Raw genomic sequence first — 14,441 nt, forward strand, 5'->3', positions numbered from 1 at the left:
CTATCTTAGAGAACCACTTGGCCCCCTTTATGCGAGCAAACAAATCAGTCAGCAGTGGCAACGGATATTGATATTTAACCGTGATTTTATTCAAAAGCCGATAAACAATACACGGCCTCAAAGAGCCATCTTTCTTAGACACAAAGAAAAAACCGGCTCCTAAGGGAGATGACGAAGGACGAATATGTCCCTTTTCCAAGGACTCCTTTATATATTCTCGCATAGCAGCATGTTGAGGCACAGACAGATTAAATAAACGACCCTTAGGGTATTTACTACCCAGAATCAAATCTATGGCACAATCGCACTCCCGGTGCGGAGGTAATGAACCAAGCTTAGGTTCTTCAAAAACGTCACGATAGTCAGACAAGAATTCAGGAATCTCAGAGGGAATAGATGATGAAATGGAAACCAAAGGTACGTCCCCATGCATCCCCTTACATCCCCAGCTTAACACAGACATAGCTTTCCAGTCGAGGACTGGGTTATGAGATTGCAGCCATGGCAATCCAAGCACCAACACATCATGTAGATTATACAGCACAAGAAAGCGAATAATCTCCTGATGATCCGGATTAATTCGCATAGTTACTTGTGTCCAGTATTGTGGTTTATTACTAGCCAATGGGGTGGAGTCAATCCCCTTCAGAGGTATAGGAGTTTCAAGAGGCTCTAAATCATACCCACAGCGTTTGGCAAAGGACCAATCCATAAGACTCAAAGCGGCGCCAGAGTCGACATAGGCGTCCGCGGTAATAGATGATAAAGAACAAATCAGGGTCACAGATAGAATAAACTTATACTGAAAAGTGCCAATTGAAACTGACTTATCAAGCTTCTTAGTACGCTTAGAGCATGCTGATATAACATGAGTTGAATCACCACAATAAAAGCACAACCCATTTTTTCGTCTAAAATTCTGCCGTTCGCTTCTGGACCGAATTCTATCACATTGCATATTCTCTGGCGTCTTCTCAGTAGACACCGCCAAATGGTGCACAGGTTTGCGCTCCCGCAGACGTCTATCGATCTGAATAGCCATTGTCATGGACTCATTCAGACCCGCAGGCACAGGGAACCCCACCATAACATCCTTAATGGCATCAGAGAGACCCTCTCTGAAATTCGCCGCCAGGGCGCACTCATTCCACTGAGTAAGCACAGACCATTTACGGAATTTTTGGCAGTATATTTCAACTTCATCTTGCCCCTGAGATAGGGACATCAAGGCTTTTTCCGCCTGAAGCTCTAAATGAGGTTCCTCATAAAGCAACCCCAAGGCCAGAAAAAACGCATCCACATTGAGCAACGCAGGATCCCCTGGAGCCAATGCAAAAGCCCAATCTTGAGGGTCGCCCCGGAGCAAGGAAATCACAATCCTGACCTGCTGTGCAGGATCTCCAGCAGAGCGAGATTTCAGGGACAAAAACAACTTGCAATTATTTTTGAAATTTTGAAAGCAAGATCTATTCCCCGAGAAAAATTCAGGCAAAGGAATTCTAGGTTCAGATATAGGAACATGAACAACAAAATCTTGTAAATTTTGAACTTTCGTGGTGAGATTATTCAAACCTGCAGCTAAACTCTGAATATCCATTTTAAACAGGTGAACACAGAGCCATTCCAGGATTAGAAGGAGAGAGAGAGAGGAAGGCTGCAATATAGGCAGACTTGCAAGTGATTCAATTGAAAGCACACTCAGAACTGAAGGAAAAAAAAAATAAAAAATTTTCAGCAGACTTCTTTTTTCTCTCCTTTCTCTGCCAATTAATTTAACCCTTTGTGGGCCGGTCAAACTGTTATGGTTCTCAATGGCAAGAGAACATAGCCCAGCATACATAAGAACAAGCTCTTGGAAGGATGGAAACTAAAACTGACCATGAACTAAACCTGCCGCACAACTAACAGTAGCCGGGTAGCGTGCCTACGTTTTATCCCTAGACGCTCAGCGCCAGCCGGAGGACTAACTAATCCTGGCAGAGGAAAATACAGTCCTGGCTCACCTCTAGAGAAATTTCCCCGAAAGGCAGACATATATTGGCGGTGATTTTAGATGAAAATGACAAACGTAGTATGAAAATAGGTTTAGCAAAATCGAGGTCCGCTTACTAGATAGCAGGAAGACAGAAAGGGCACTTTCATGGTCAGCTGAAAACCCTATCAAAACACCATCCTGAAATTACTTTAAGACTCTAGTATTAACTCATAACATCAGAGTGGCAATTTCAGATCACAAGAGCTTTCCAGACACAGAAACGAAACTGCAGCTGTGAACTGGAACAAAATGCAAAAAACAAACAAGGACAAAAGTCCGACTTAGCTGGGAGTTGTCTAGAAGCAGGAACATGCACAGAAAGGCTTCTGATTACAATGTTGACCGGCATGGAAATGACAGAGGAGCAAGGTTAAATAGCGACTCCCACATCCTGATGGGAACAGGTGAACAGAGGGGATGATGCACACAAGTTCAATTCCACCAGTGGCCACCGGGGGAGCCCAAAATCCAATTTCACAACATTTCCCCCCACCTCTCATTCATCTAACTCTTTAACAACCTAAAATCCAGCTTCTAGCCTCATCACTTTAACGAAACTGTCCTAACCAAAGATAAAAATGACTTACTAACCACTAAATCAGATAGAGGCAGATTTGAGTGTCCTCTGCCTTCAACACAGCAAATTTATAAAACCATTTTTTTAAGGACCACATCACATGTGTTGTGACTTTAAGGGGTCTATATGACAGAAAATACCCAAAAGTGACCATTCTAAAATCTGCACCCCTCAAGGTGATCAGAACCAATTCAAGAAGTTTATTAACCCTTCAGGTTCTTCACAGGAATTAACGGAATGTGGAAGAAAAAAATGGACATTTAAATTTTTATCACAAAAGCTTTATTTATAACCAATTTTTTTATTTTCTCAAAGTATTAGGAGAAAACGGACACCTAAATTTCTTGTGCAATTTCTCCTGAGCACGCTACTGTTTGGACACACAGCAAGGCTTGGAAGGGAAAACAAATCGCTTGACTTCTTGATAGGAAAATTGTCTGGAATTTAGAAAGGACACCATGTCGAATTAGGAAAGCCCCCAATGTATATTAACAGTAGAAACCCCCAAAGTTTGAAAACTAAACCCCTCAGTGAATGTATCTAGATGTGTAGGGAGAACCTTGAACCCCCAGGTACATCAAAGAAATTTATAGGTTTTCCACAAACATATTTTTAGTTCCAATTTTTTTTATTTTCACAAGGGTAACAGAAGAAATGTACCCTAAAATTATTCTGCAATTTCTCCTGAGTACGCTGATACTCCCGGGCAGGGCTCAGAATAGAAGGATACTTCAAGGAATGTATATAGATGTGTGGTGAGCACCTTGAATCCCAGGGTGCTTCACAGAAGTTTACCACGTAGAGCCATGAAAATAAAAAAAATTACATTGTTACCACCAAAATATTATTTTAGCCCAAATTTTTCATTTTCACAAGGGTAATAGAAAAAAATGTATGATACAATTTGTTGTGCAATTTCTTCTGAGTATGCCAATTAGAGATGAGCCACCTCCCCTGTGTTCGGGTTCGGTTCGGTTCGTCGAACAGGGACATGTTCGACGAACTGTTTGTCGAACGTTCGACGAACACCGTCAAACCCCATTAAAACCAGTGGCAGGCAAACACAAACACATACAAACACATGAAAAACACATAGAAAACACCTTAAAAGGTGTCCAAAAGCTGACAAACTGCTCAGAAGACACAATAAACACATGGAAAAGTCACAATTACATATAGTCATTTGAAAAGAAAACAGGTGTAGGAGTAAAAGGAGGAGGAGACACAGATATAGGCATGTCATGCCCTTCTAAAATCAAGAAAGGATGGAGTAAAAATCTAAACTCACTCTACCAACACCCAGACGTCTTGACAAAAAAAAAAAAAAAAAAAAAAAATATCTTTAGATGGAATGGCGGCGAGTCCATTCAGAACACTTTCCTTAGAAGACGTAGTGGTACGCCCGTTGGGAGTTGTGCCAAAAAATGAACCCAATACATTCAGACTAATCCACCATTTGTCATATCTTTTGTCAGAGAGTCTGGGAAACTCCATATGTTTTAAGTATTCATCTATTTCCTCTGATTTATGAACTGCTTCGTCTTACTTTATCCTGGTTTTGTATATGGCCAAAATAAAGTAATAAGAACATTGTAAAAACTGTCAAATGTTTCAGCACAATCTCTTGATTATTATTTTGAGAGCAGTTGAATGGGAAGATAGACACAAAACCCATTTATAACAAATAAATCAGAACAAATAACTACGTGGGCTGTGAAAGCCAAGAGGGCTATTTTGGGACATGAAAAATAATTTAACGTCAGTAATTCTGATGACAATCTTAAGTAGAAAAAAAAATTGCTTACAAACTGTAATTCTAAAACTGTAGCTCTTTTGGGGCTCAGCAGTCACTGATTCCAGTCTAAGAAACAAGATCTCAGGCATTATGGAAATATTTCACATCTATAAAAAAAATCTGAATATCATTGAAAAATGATTGTATCTTGTGGTCAGTCTATCCTTGTTCTGGCCTCTGATCTACAAAGCAACCATCTGTCTGGCCCATGTTTGGAGTTTTGTGTAAAATTATGTCCAATTTGCTTTTTTCTCTCTGCTTTTTTGTGGTGTTACAATACACACAAATGAAATAAATATGTGTATAACAAAACATGGGTAGCTGCAATACATTTCTGGGAGAAATACTTCATTTTCTGGAACAATTTCAAGGGTGGTAACACTTTTGGCCATGAATGTAAGTAACAACAGCATAGAGCTTGATCTTGCTAAGTGGCACATCATTGAATTCAGTGTTTCAACCCCTTCCCCATGCTTTCCTTAGCTTACACAGCAAAAACTTGCTGACACATTCTATTTAAGACTGTTGAAGAATATGCAGGAAATTCTGTAGATTGTCAAGTTTTACTACTTTTTACTTTTATTATTAATCTCTAGATTTAGCTTTTCCTTAAGACACGTAGTAAAACATTGCCAGTTTGAAAAATTCCTAAATTACAGTATATTGTGCAGTTTTTATGATAAAACTTTGCAGAAAAGGCTTTTGCCTGGTACTATCCTGTCTTTTACAGAGACATATGCTCTCGCAGTAGAAGTAAACTAAAAAGATTTGGAGAGTTCAATGCAGAAAATGAATGCCAGTATTATGAATATAAATAAAGTAAAAAAGTATAAATATATAGTCAACATGGCAACAGATGAAAAATAAAATCATGAAAGAACTATATGAATTATATAAAACTATATATTTATATGAAGGCCTTAAAGCTTGATTGTCGGTAGAACGTTACCACAGTGTCAAGTTTATAAACTCTAAACCCTTTTCTGACATTGAACATAAGATTTATGCCCAATGCTGGATCCCTGTGTATGATACATGCTTAGAAGCTAAGCCTGAATGATACTGAGCAGTATGACAGCCAGTTTCTGCTTCTATCAGCATCAAGCAGAACTGGGCTTTGTGTGCTGCTGTTAACCACTTAAATGACAATGTCAATCTCTGACAGTGGCATTTCGAGTGTCGGGTCTTTGGGGTAGGATTGCCAACTTGATTTTTTATTTTTTTCTGGATTGCTGATCAAAAAATAACTGGACAACCAATCTTATTTATGAACTTGTTGAAAGCTGTAAGAAATCATTAAGATTTCAAGTGATACATGCCCCTAGTCCAGCCCTGGGAGAACTACGGCCCATGGGCCACATCCGGCCCTTTGGAGTGCAGAGAAGAGAGTGGAGGGCAGAGCTGTTTACAATGCTGAGAGTCTATTGCTGTGTGCACCTGAACTGCATTGAGATATGTAGAGACAGGTCAGATAACCACAGTATAATAATAATAATTTTTATTTATATAGCGCCAACATATTCCGCAGCGCTTTACAACTTATAGAGGGGACTTGTACAGACAATAGACATTACAGCATAACAGAAATCACAGTTCAAATCAGATACCAGTAGGAATGAGGGCCCTGCTCGCAAGCTTACAAACTATGAGGAAAAGGGGAGACACGAGAGGTGGATGGTAACAATTGCTTTAGTTATTTGGACCAGCCATAGTGTAAGGCTCGGGTGTTCATGTAAAGCTGCATGAACCAGTTAACTGCCTAAGTATGTAGCAGTACAGACACAGAGTGCTATTAACTGCATAAAGTGTATGAGAACACGATGCAAGGAACCTGATTATGTGTTTTGTTTTTTTTTCTATTTTTAATAGGCCACACAGGGATAGTTAGGTTAATGCGTTGAGGCGGTAGGCCAGTCTGAACAAATGCGTTTTTAGGGCACGCTTAAAACTGTGGGGATTGGGGATTAATCGTATTAACCTAGGTAGTGCATTCCAAAGAATCGGCGCAGCACGTGTAAAGTCTTGGAGACGGGAGTGGGAGGTTCTGATTGTTGAGGATGCTAACCGGAGGTCATTAGTGGAGCGGAGGGCACGGGTAGGGTGGTAGACTGAGACCAGAGAGGAGATGTAGGGTGGTGCTGAGCCATGGAGTGCTTTGTGGATGAGGGTAGTAGTTTTGTACTGGATTCTGGAGTGGATGGGTAGCCAGTGTAATGACTGGCACAAGGTAGAGGCATCGGTGTAACGGTTGGTGAGGAATATGATCCTGGCAGCAGCATTCAGGACAGATTGGAGCGGGGAGAGTTTGGTAAGAGGGAGGCCGATTAGTAGAGAGTTACAATAGTCCATACGGGAATGAATAAGAGAAACAGTAAGAGTTTTTGCAGAGTCGAAAGTAAGAAAAGGGCGAATTCTAGAAATGTTTTTGAGATGCAAATAAGAAGAGCGAGCCAGTGATCGAATGTGGGGGGTGAATGAAAGCTCGGAATCAAGGATAACCCCAAGGCAGCGGGCATGTTGCTTTGGAGTAATGGTGGAACCACACACGGAGATGGCAATGTCAGGCAAAGGTAGGTTAGTAGAGGGAGAGAACACGAGGAGTTCAGTTTTTGACAGGTTCAGTATGCCAGTATGCCACCTGACTTCACACAGTGAGTGTGCCAGCGTACCGACACATCAGTGCACACAAAGTGCGTTCACTCCCGCACTGCCAAAACGTAAACTTGCAGTCCCCACTACATAAATTTGTAGTTTTATTAAAGACATGTTCCCAGGTAAGAATAGAGCATGAGAAATATCATGGCTCCATGTCAAAATTAGAATATCATCAAAAATGTAATTTATTTCATTTATTCAATACAGAAAGTGAAAACTCATATTATATAGAGTCATTATAAACAGAGTGATTTATTTCAAGTGTTAATTTCTGTTAATGTTGATTATGGCTTACAGCCAATGAAAACCCAAAAGTCATTATCTCAGTAAATTAGAATACTTTATAACACCAGCTTGAAAAAATGATCGGGGTCAGCGCAGCCGTCTATTAGGAAATTTTAGAGCACTTCATGCTTCCCTCTGTCGAAATGCATTTTGGAGATGGAAATTTCATTTTCCAGCAGGACTTGGCAGCTGTCCACACTGCCAAAAGTACCTATACTTGGCTTAAAAACTACAGTATCACTGTGCTTGATTGGCAGCAAACTCGTCTGACCTTAACCCCATAGAGAATCTATGGGGTATTGTCAAGAAGAAGATGAGAGGCACCAGACCCAACAATGCAGACAAGTAAAAGGTTGCCATCAAAGCAACCTGGGCTACCATAACACCTCAGCAGTGCCACAGGCTGATCACCTTCGCACTGCGCCACATTGATGCAGTAATTGATGCCAAAGGAGCCCTGACCAAGCATTAAGTGTAGTTACTGAATATAGATTTAAGCAGGCCAACATTTTGGATTTTAAAATCATTATTTCAAGCTGGTGTTATAAAGTATTCTAATTTACTGAGATCATGACTTTTGGGTTTTCATTGGCTGTAAGCCATAATCATCAGCATTAAGTTAATAATTTTGGGCCTAGGAGCAGTGTCTGCACGTCAGCAGAGTAGCCCGCCTGTGAAACTAACTACACCGCCTGTGTATCTCTATTTTCACTGCATCTAATCCAGTTAATAGTCGTGGGCCTAGGAGCAGTGTCTGCACATCAGCAGAGTAGCCCGCCTGTGAAACTAACTACACCGCCTGTGTATTTGTATTTTCACTGCATCTAATGCAGTTAATAGTGTTCGGCCTAGGAGCAGTGTCTGCACGTCAGCAGAGTAGGCCGCCTGTAAAACTAACTACACTGCCTGTGTATCTCTATTTTCACTGCATCTAATTCAGTTAATAGTTTTGGGCCTAGTACCACAGTTTGGCCACTCAGTTCTGCTCGGTTTTCATCCATCAGTTGTTGTGCCTACAACTACAGATACAGAATTGCCAATTAGTTAAGCACTAAAATGAGTGGCAAAAGGCCTGCTGCTGGTGGAATGGGGAATAGGTGTGTTGGAAAGGGAAAAAAAGGTTGTGTCTGTGGGGTAGGTGGTAAAGCAACAGTAACATCTGCAGAAGAAAGACCATCTTCCAGCCAAAGTAATATGTCTTTTTTTCGTGGACAATCTGATATCATCCCTTTCTTATGACCATCGCTACAAGCATCGCCAAAAGTTCCAGATGAGGCACAAAAACAGCAGATGCTTGAAAGGATATCAAGTGCTCGTTCAAGTGGGCTCTCCTCGATGTCAACTTCAAAATCACAACTTCTCCAGTCCTCAGAGTTGTCACCCCAATCGCACTTGCTTCCTCACAGCTAGGGTTGAGCGACTTTCATTTTTTTAAGATCGAGTAGGGTTTTGGGAAACCCGATTTTGTCCAGAGTCGAGTCGAGTGCATTCGGCCGATTATCGCTAAAAGTCGGGGATCGACCGAAACACGAAACCCAATGCAAGTCAATGGGGAAGCATAGTCGGCAGTGAGTGGAGGCCAGGAAAACACCTACAGTGCCCATTTTAATGCCAAAAACATCCATTCTTGTTTCTGAAGCTTGCCAATCGTAATTAACTTTATAATAATAGTTGGGCATAGGGAATTGGGGGTCATTTGGCAAAAGTTGTGGGGGGAGTAGGGCTGGCTCAAGTTTTTCGTGGGCCCAGGAAATGCGGACTACGTCACGGCGGTGTTGCAGGGAAAGGTAAGTATTTAAACATTGCAAGTGCTGTGATCCTGAGCAAGCAGGGGGGGGCCCACTCGTTCGCATTGGCACTGGCACAGGGCCCCTCAAAGTACGGCGGTGTGTTTGCATGGCGGGGGCGCCTCCCACCAGCAGCGACACTTTTGCATACTCTGAGGGGCCCTGTGCCAGTGACGTCGCCAACGAGTATGCCCCCCCACCTGATGAAGGAACCTGCACTTTCATCTGCACCTTCCTCTTTGTCCCTGTGTAAGGTGGTATAACATGCGGGAAGGGGAACCTTACTTTCAGCAGGGTCAGATTCTGGCTGTGTAGAGTACAAGGGGAATGTAGTGGTCTAGGTCAATGTACCAGCAGACTCATTTAGCAGTGGCTGGGCATTGGGCAGGATGAGGAGGAAACAGATATAGGGCCAAAGAATAAAGTAGGCTAAATGCAGTTCAAAATTGGTAACAGGACTAAACAGGCGGCATTGCTTTGTTCAGTGGAGTAGCAAACCCAAGAGCAGCAGACACTGTTTCAAGGGCCTAACCACACTAGTAGGCCAAATGCAGTTTAATATCTGATAGTATAGGGCGAAAGGCAGAATGTGGAAGCTCAGCTTTGTTCAGTTGAGGACAACACCAGGGAGGGGCAGAAGCCGTTAGTAGGCCCTAACCACCATTTTGTTTTTTCAAAACCACTTAATGAGAGCCGGAAGGTTGAAGCTCAGCTTTATTTAGTTGAGGACAACACCAGGCAGGGGCACACAGACAGACACCTTTAGTAGGCCGGAAAAGCCTATTGCATTTTTTAAAATGGTAATTTGGAGCAGAAGGTTGAAGCTCAGCTTTATTTAGTTGTGGGCAACACCAGGGAGGGGCAGAAGCCGTTAGTAGGCCCTATCCACCATTTTGTTTTTTCAAAACCACTTAATGAGAGCCGGAAGGTTGAAGCTCAGCTTTATTTAGTTGAGGGCAACACCAGGGAGGGGCAGAAGCCGTTAGTAGGCCCTAACCACCATTTTGTTTAAAAACAGCAGTTAATCAGAGCCGGAAGGTAGAAGCTCAGCTTTATTCAGTTGAGGGCAACACCAGGGAGGGGCAGAAGCCGTTAGTAGGCCCTAACCACCATTTTGTTTTTTAAAAAACACTTAATGAGAGCCGGAAGGTTGAAGCTCAGCTTTATTTAGTTGAGGGCAACACCAGGGAGGGGCAGAAGCCGTTAGTAGGCCCTATCCACCATTTTGTTTTTTCAAAACCACTTAATGAGAGCCGGAAGGTTGAAGCTCAGCTTTATTTAGTTGAGGGCAACACCAGGGAGGGGCAGAAGCCGTTAGTAGGCCCTATCCACCATTTTGTTTTTTAAAAACCACTTAATGAGAGCCGGAAGGTTGAAGCTCAGCTTTATTTAGTTGAGGGCAACACCAGGGAGGGGCAGAAGCCGTTAGTAGGCCCTATCCACCATTTTGTTTTTTAAAAACCACTTAATGAGAGCCGGAAGGTTGAAGCTCAGCTTTATTTAGTTGAGGGCAACACCAGGGAGGGGCAGAAGCCGTTAGTAGGCCCTAACCACCATTTTGTTTAAAAACAGCAGTTAATCAGAGCCGGAAGGTTGAAGCTCAGCTTTATTTAGTTGAGGGCAACACCAGGGAGGGGCAGAAGCCGTTAGTAGGCCCTAACCACCATTTTGTTTTTTAAAAAACACTTAATGAGAGCCGGAAGGTTGAAGCTCAGCTTTATTTAGTTGAGGGCAACACCAGGGAGGGGCAGAAGCCGTTAGTAGGCCCTAACCACCATTTTGTTTAAAAACAGCAGTTAATCAGAGCCGGAAGGTAGAAGCTCAGCTTTATTCAGTTGAGGGCAACACCAGGGAGGGGCAGAAGCCGTTAGTAGGCCCTAACCACCATTTTGTTTTTTAAAAAACACTTAATGAGAGCCAGAAGGTTGAAGCTCAGCTTTATTCAGTTGAGGGCAACACCAGGGAGGGGCAGAAGCCGTTAGTAGGCCCTAACCACCATTTTGTTTTTTAAAAAACACTTAATGAGAGCCGGAAGGTTGAAGCTCAGCTTTATTTAGTTGAGGGCAACACCAGGGAGGGGCAGAAGCCGTTAGTAGGCCCTATCCACCATTTGGTTTTTTAAAAACCACTTAATGAGAGCCGGAAGGTTGAAGCTCAGCTTTATTTAGTTGAGGGCAACACCAGGGAGGGGCAGAAGCCGTTAGTAGGCCCTATCCACCATTTTGTTTTTTAAAAACCACTTAATGAGAGCCGGAAGGTTGAAGCTCAGCTTTATTTAGTTGAGGGCAACACCAGGGAGGGGCAGAAGCCGTTAGTAGGCCCTATCCACCATTTTGTTTTTTAAAAACCACTTAATGAGAGCCGGAAGGTTGAAGCTCAGCTTTATTTAGTTGAGGGCAACACCAGGGAGGGGCAGAAGCCGTTAGTAGGCCCTATCCACCATTTTGTTTTTTAAAAACCACTTAATGAGAGCCGGAAGGTTGAAGCTCAGCTTTATTTAGTTGAGGGCAACACCAGGGAGGGGCAGAAGCCGTTAGTAGGCCCTAACCACCATTTTGTTTAAAAACAGCAGTTAATCAGAGCCGGAAGGTAGAAGCTCAGCTTTATTCAGTTGAGGGCAACACCAGAGAGGGGCAGAAGCCGTTAGTAGGCCCTAACCACCATTTTGTTTTTTAAAAAACACTTAATGAGAGCCAGAAGGTTAAAGCTCAGCTTTATTCAGTTGAGGGCAACACCAGGGAGGGGCAGAAGCCGTTAGTAGGCCCTAACCACCATTTTGTTTTTTAAAAAACACTTAATGAGAGCCGGAAGGTTGAAGCTCAGCTTTCTTTAGTTGAGGGCAACACCAGGGAGGGGCAGAAGCCGTTAGTAGGCCCTATCCACCATTTTGTTTTTTCAAAACCACTTAATGAGAGCCGGAAGGTTGAAGCTCAGCTTTATTTAGTTGAGGGCAACACCAGGGAGGGGCAGAAGCCGTTAGTAGGCCCTATCCACCATTTTGTTTTTTCAAAACCACTTAATGAGAGCCGGAAGGTTGAAGCTCAGCTTTATTTAGTTGAGGACAACACCAGGCAGGGGCACACAGACAGACACCTTTAGTAGGCCGGAAAAGCCTATTGCATTTTTTAAAATGGTAATTTGGAACAGAAGGTTGAAGCTCAGCTTTATTTAGTTGAGGGCAACACCAGGGAGGGGCAGAAGCCGTTAGTAGTCCGTAACCAAAGTTGAAGGCCAAATGCAGTTTAATTTCTGATACTATAGGCCGAAAGCCAGAAGGTGGAAGCTCCGATTTAGACAGTGGAGGACAATTTGAATTATGGACTGCAGACATACTTAGTAGGCTGTCCCCTGTGGACCATGCATCCAACACATTAACCCATTGCGCCGTAATGGACACGTAATCTTCCGTGGCCATGCCTACAGGTCCATGCGTCTGTTGTCAGGTGCACCTTTGTACTCACAGATTGCCAGAGTGCATGGACAATGCGGTCTTCTACAAGCTGGTGGAGGGTTGGGATGGCTTTTCTCGCAAAAGAAGTGTCGACTGGTTAGCTTGTAGCGTGGTACAGCGTAGTCCATCATGGCCTTATTAATAGTAAATAAAATATATAACTAGGCTCTATGAACTTTTAAATAGGTTCCAGGGGTACACGGGCAGCATTGGTGTGGTCAGTGGAGGAGTATTGCAAGTAGGGGCCGCAGACAGGCTATCAAAGGCCTAAAATAACAAACAGTAGGCAGTCATGGCAGTTTGAAATCGGTTACATGGATACACAGGCAGGCACTCCAGGCAGCATTGTGGTCAGTGGAGGAGTATTGCAAGTAGGGGCCGCAGACAGGCTCACAAAGGCCTAAAATAACAAACAGTAGGCAGTCATGGCAGTTTGAAATCGGTTACATGGATACACAGGCAGGCACTCCAGGCAGCATTGTGGTCAGTGGAGGAGTATTGCAAGTAGGGGCCGCAGACAGGCTATCAAAGGCCTAAAATAACAAACAGTAGGCAGTCATGGCAGTTTTACATCGGTTACATGGATACACGGGCAGGCAGCTTGGTGGTGAGTGGAGGAGTATTTAAAGTAGGGACCGCAGACAGGCTTCAAAGGCCTAAAATAACAAACAATAGGCTCATGGCAGTTTTACAGCGGTTACATGGATACACGGGCAGGCAGCTTGGTGGTGAGTGGAGGAGTATTTAAAGTAGGGACCGCAGACAGGCTTCAAAGGCCTAACATAATAAAATGGGCTGGCTGTAGGCACTTTAAAATTGGTTCCAGGGGTACACGGGCAGCAGTGGTCTGGTCAGTGGAGGACTAGTGGAAGGAGGGACCGCAGACAGGCTTCGAAGGCCTAACATAATAAAATGGGCTGGCTGTAGGCACTTTAAAATTGGTTCCAGGGGTACACGGGCAGCAGTGGTCTGGTCAGTGGAGGCCTAGTGGAAGGAGGGACCGCAGACAGGCTTCTAAGGCCTAAAATAACAAACAATAGGCTCATGGCAGTTTTACAGCGGTTACATGGATACACGGACAGGCAGCTTGGTGGTCAGTGGAGGAGTAGGGACCGCAGACAGGCTATCAAAGGCCTAAAATAACAAACAATAGGCTCATGGCAGTTTTACAGCGGTTACATGGATACACAGGCAGCTTGGTGGTGAGTGGAGGAGTAGTGCAAGGAGTGTCTGTCCCAGTACTCCCAAAATATAAATAGATGTTAATGTCTCGCAAAACAATCAAAACAAAAAAAAAGGTGGCATACTTAGGTACAGGGGTGGGCTCATCTGCTGAGTTTCTGACATAGTAATTTGGCAGTAACTATATAATGGTGCCAATATAGGACACAGACACAGACTACTTTAAGTTGCATCATAGATGTCTACAAATTTGTATTGTCAGTGCCAGACATTGAATGATGTCAGCGAATAGACTAAAGATTGGTGGAGCTGTGCGACATAATTTTGCACGTGGTAGAGCCCAGTTTGAGCTGGGGTAGGGGGGAACTCTCTTGAGGCCGGCGGGACCGCCCCAGGGCCACTCATGTTACAACGGTGTGTCTGACGTTGGGTGCGCACCACCACCACCAGAGACACTACATTGTACTATGAGGGACCCAGTAGCAATGCAGTCAACCAAAAGCGAGCACACCCACCTCTTCAGACAAACAGCAGTCTCACGGGTGCTTGCGCCAAGTCGCGATACCACGGCCCCGTGTGGGGAGTTTGGCCATTTAGGGAGGTGTAAACATGTCGTATGCTGTACAATCTGCTGCAGCAAATTAGACATTAGAAAAGTAATTCACAGGCAAGAG

At 43.5% G+C, this 14,441-nt stretch overlaps 1 long non-coding RNA gene across 1 annotated transcript in view; it reads right to left on the minus strand.

Moving 5' to 3' along the window:
• The window catches only part of LOC143773849 (uncharacterized), a 931,701-nt gene that overhangs the window by 823,335 nt on the left and 93,925 nt on the right, over positions 1-14,441 (minus strand). The window lies entirely within an intron of this gene.

This window comes from Ranitomeya variabilis, chromosome 5 (assembly GCF_051348905.1).
Source record: "Ranitomeya variabilis isolate aRanVar5 chromosome 5, aRanVar5.hap1, whole genome shotgun sequence".
Taxonomy (NCBI): domain Eukaryota; kingdom Metazoa; phylum Chordata; class Amphibia; order Anura; family Dendrobatidae; genus Ranitomeya; species Ranitomeya variabilis.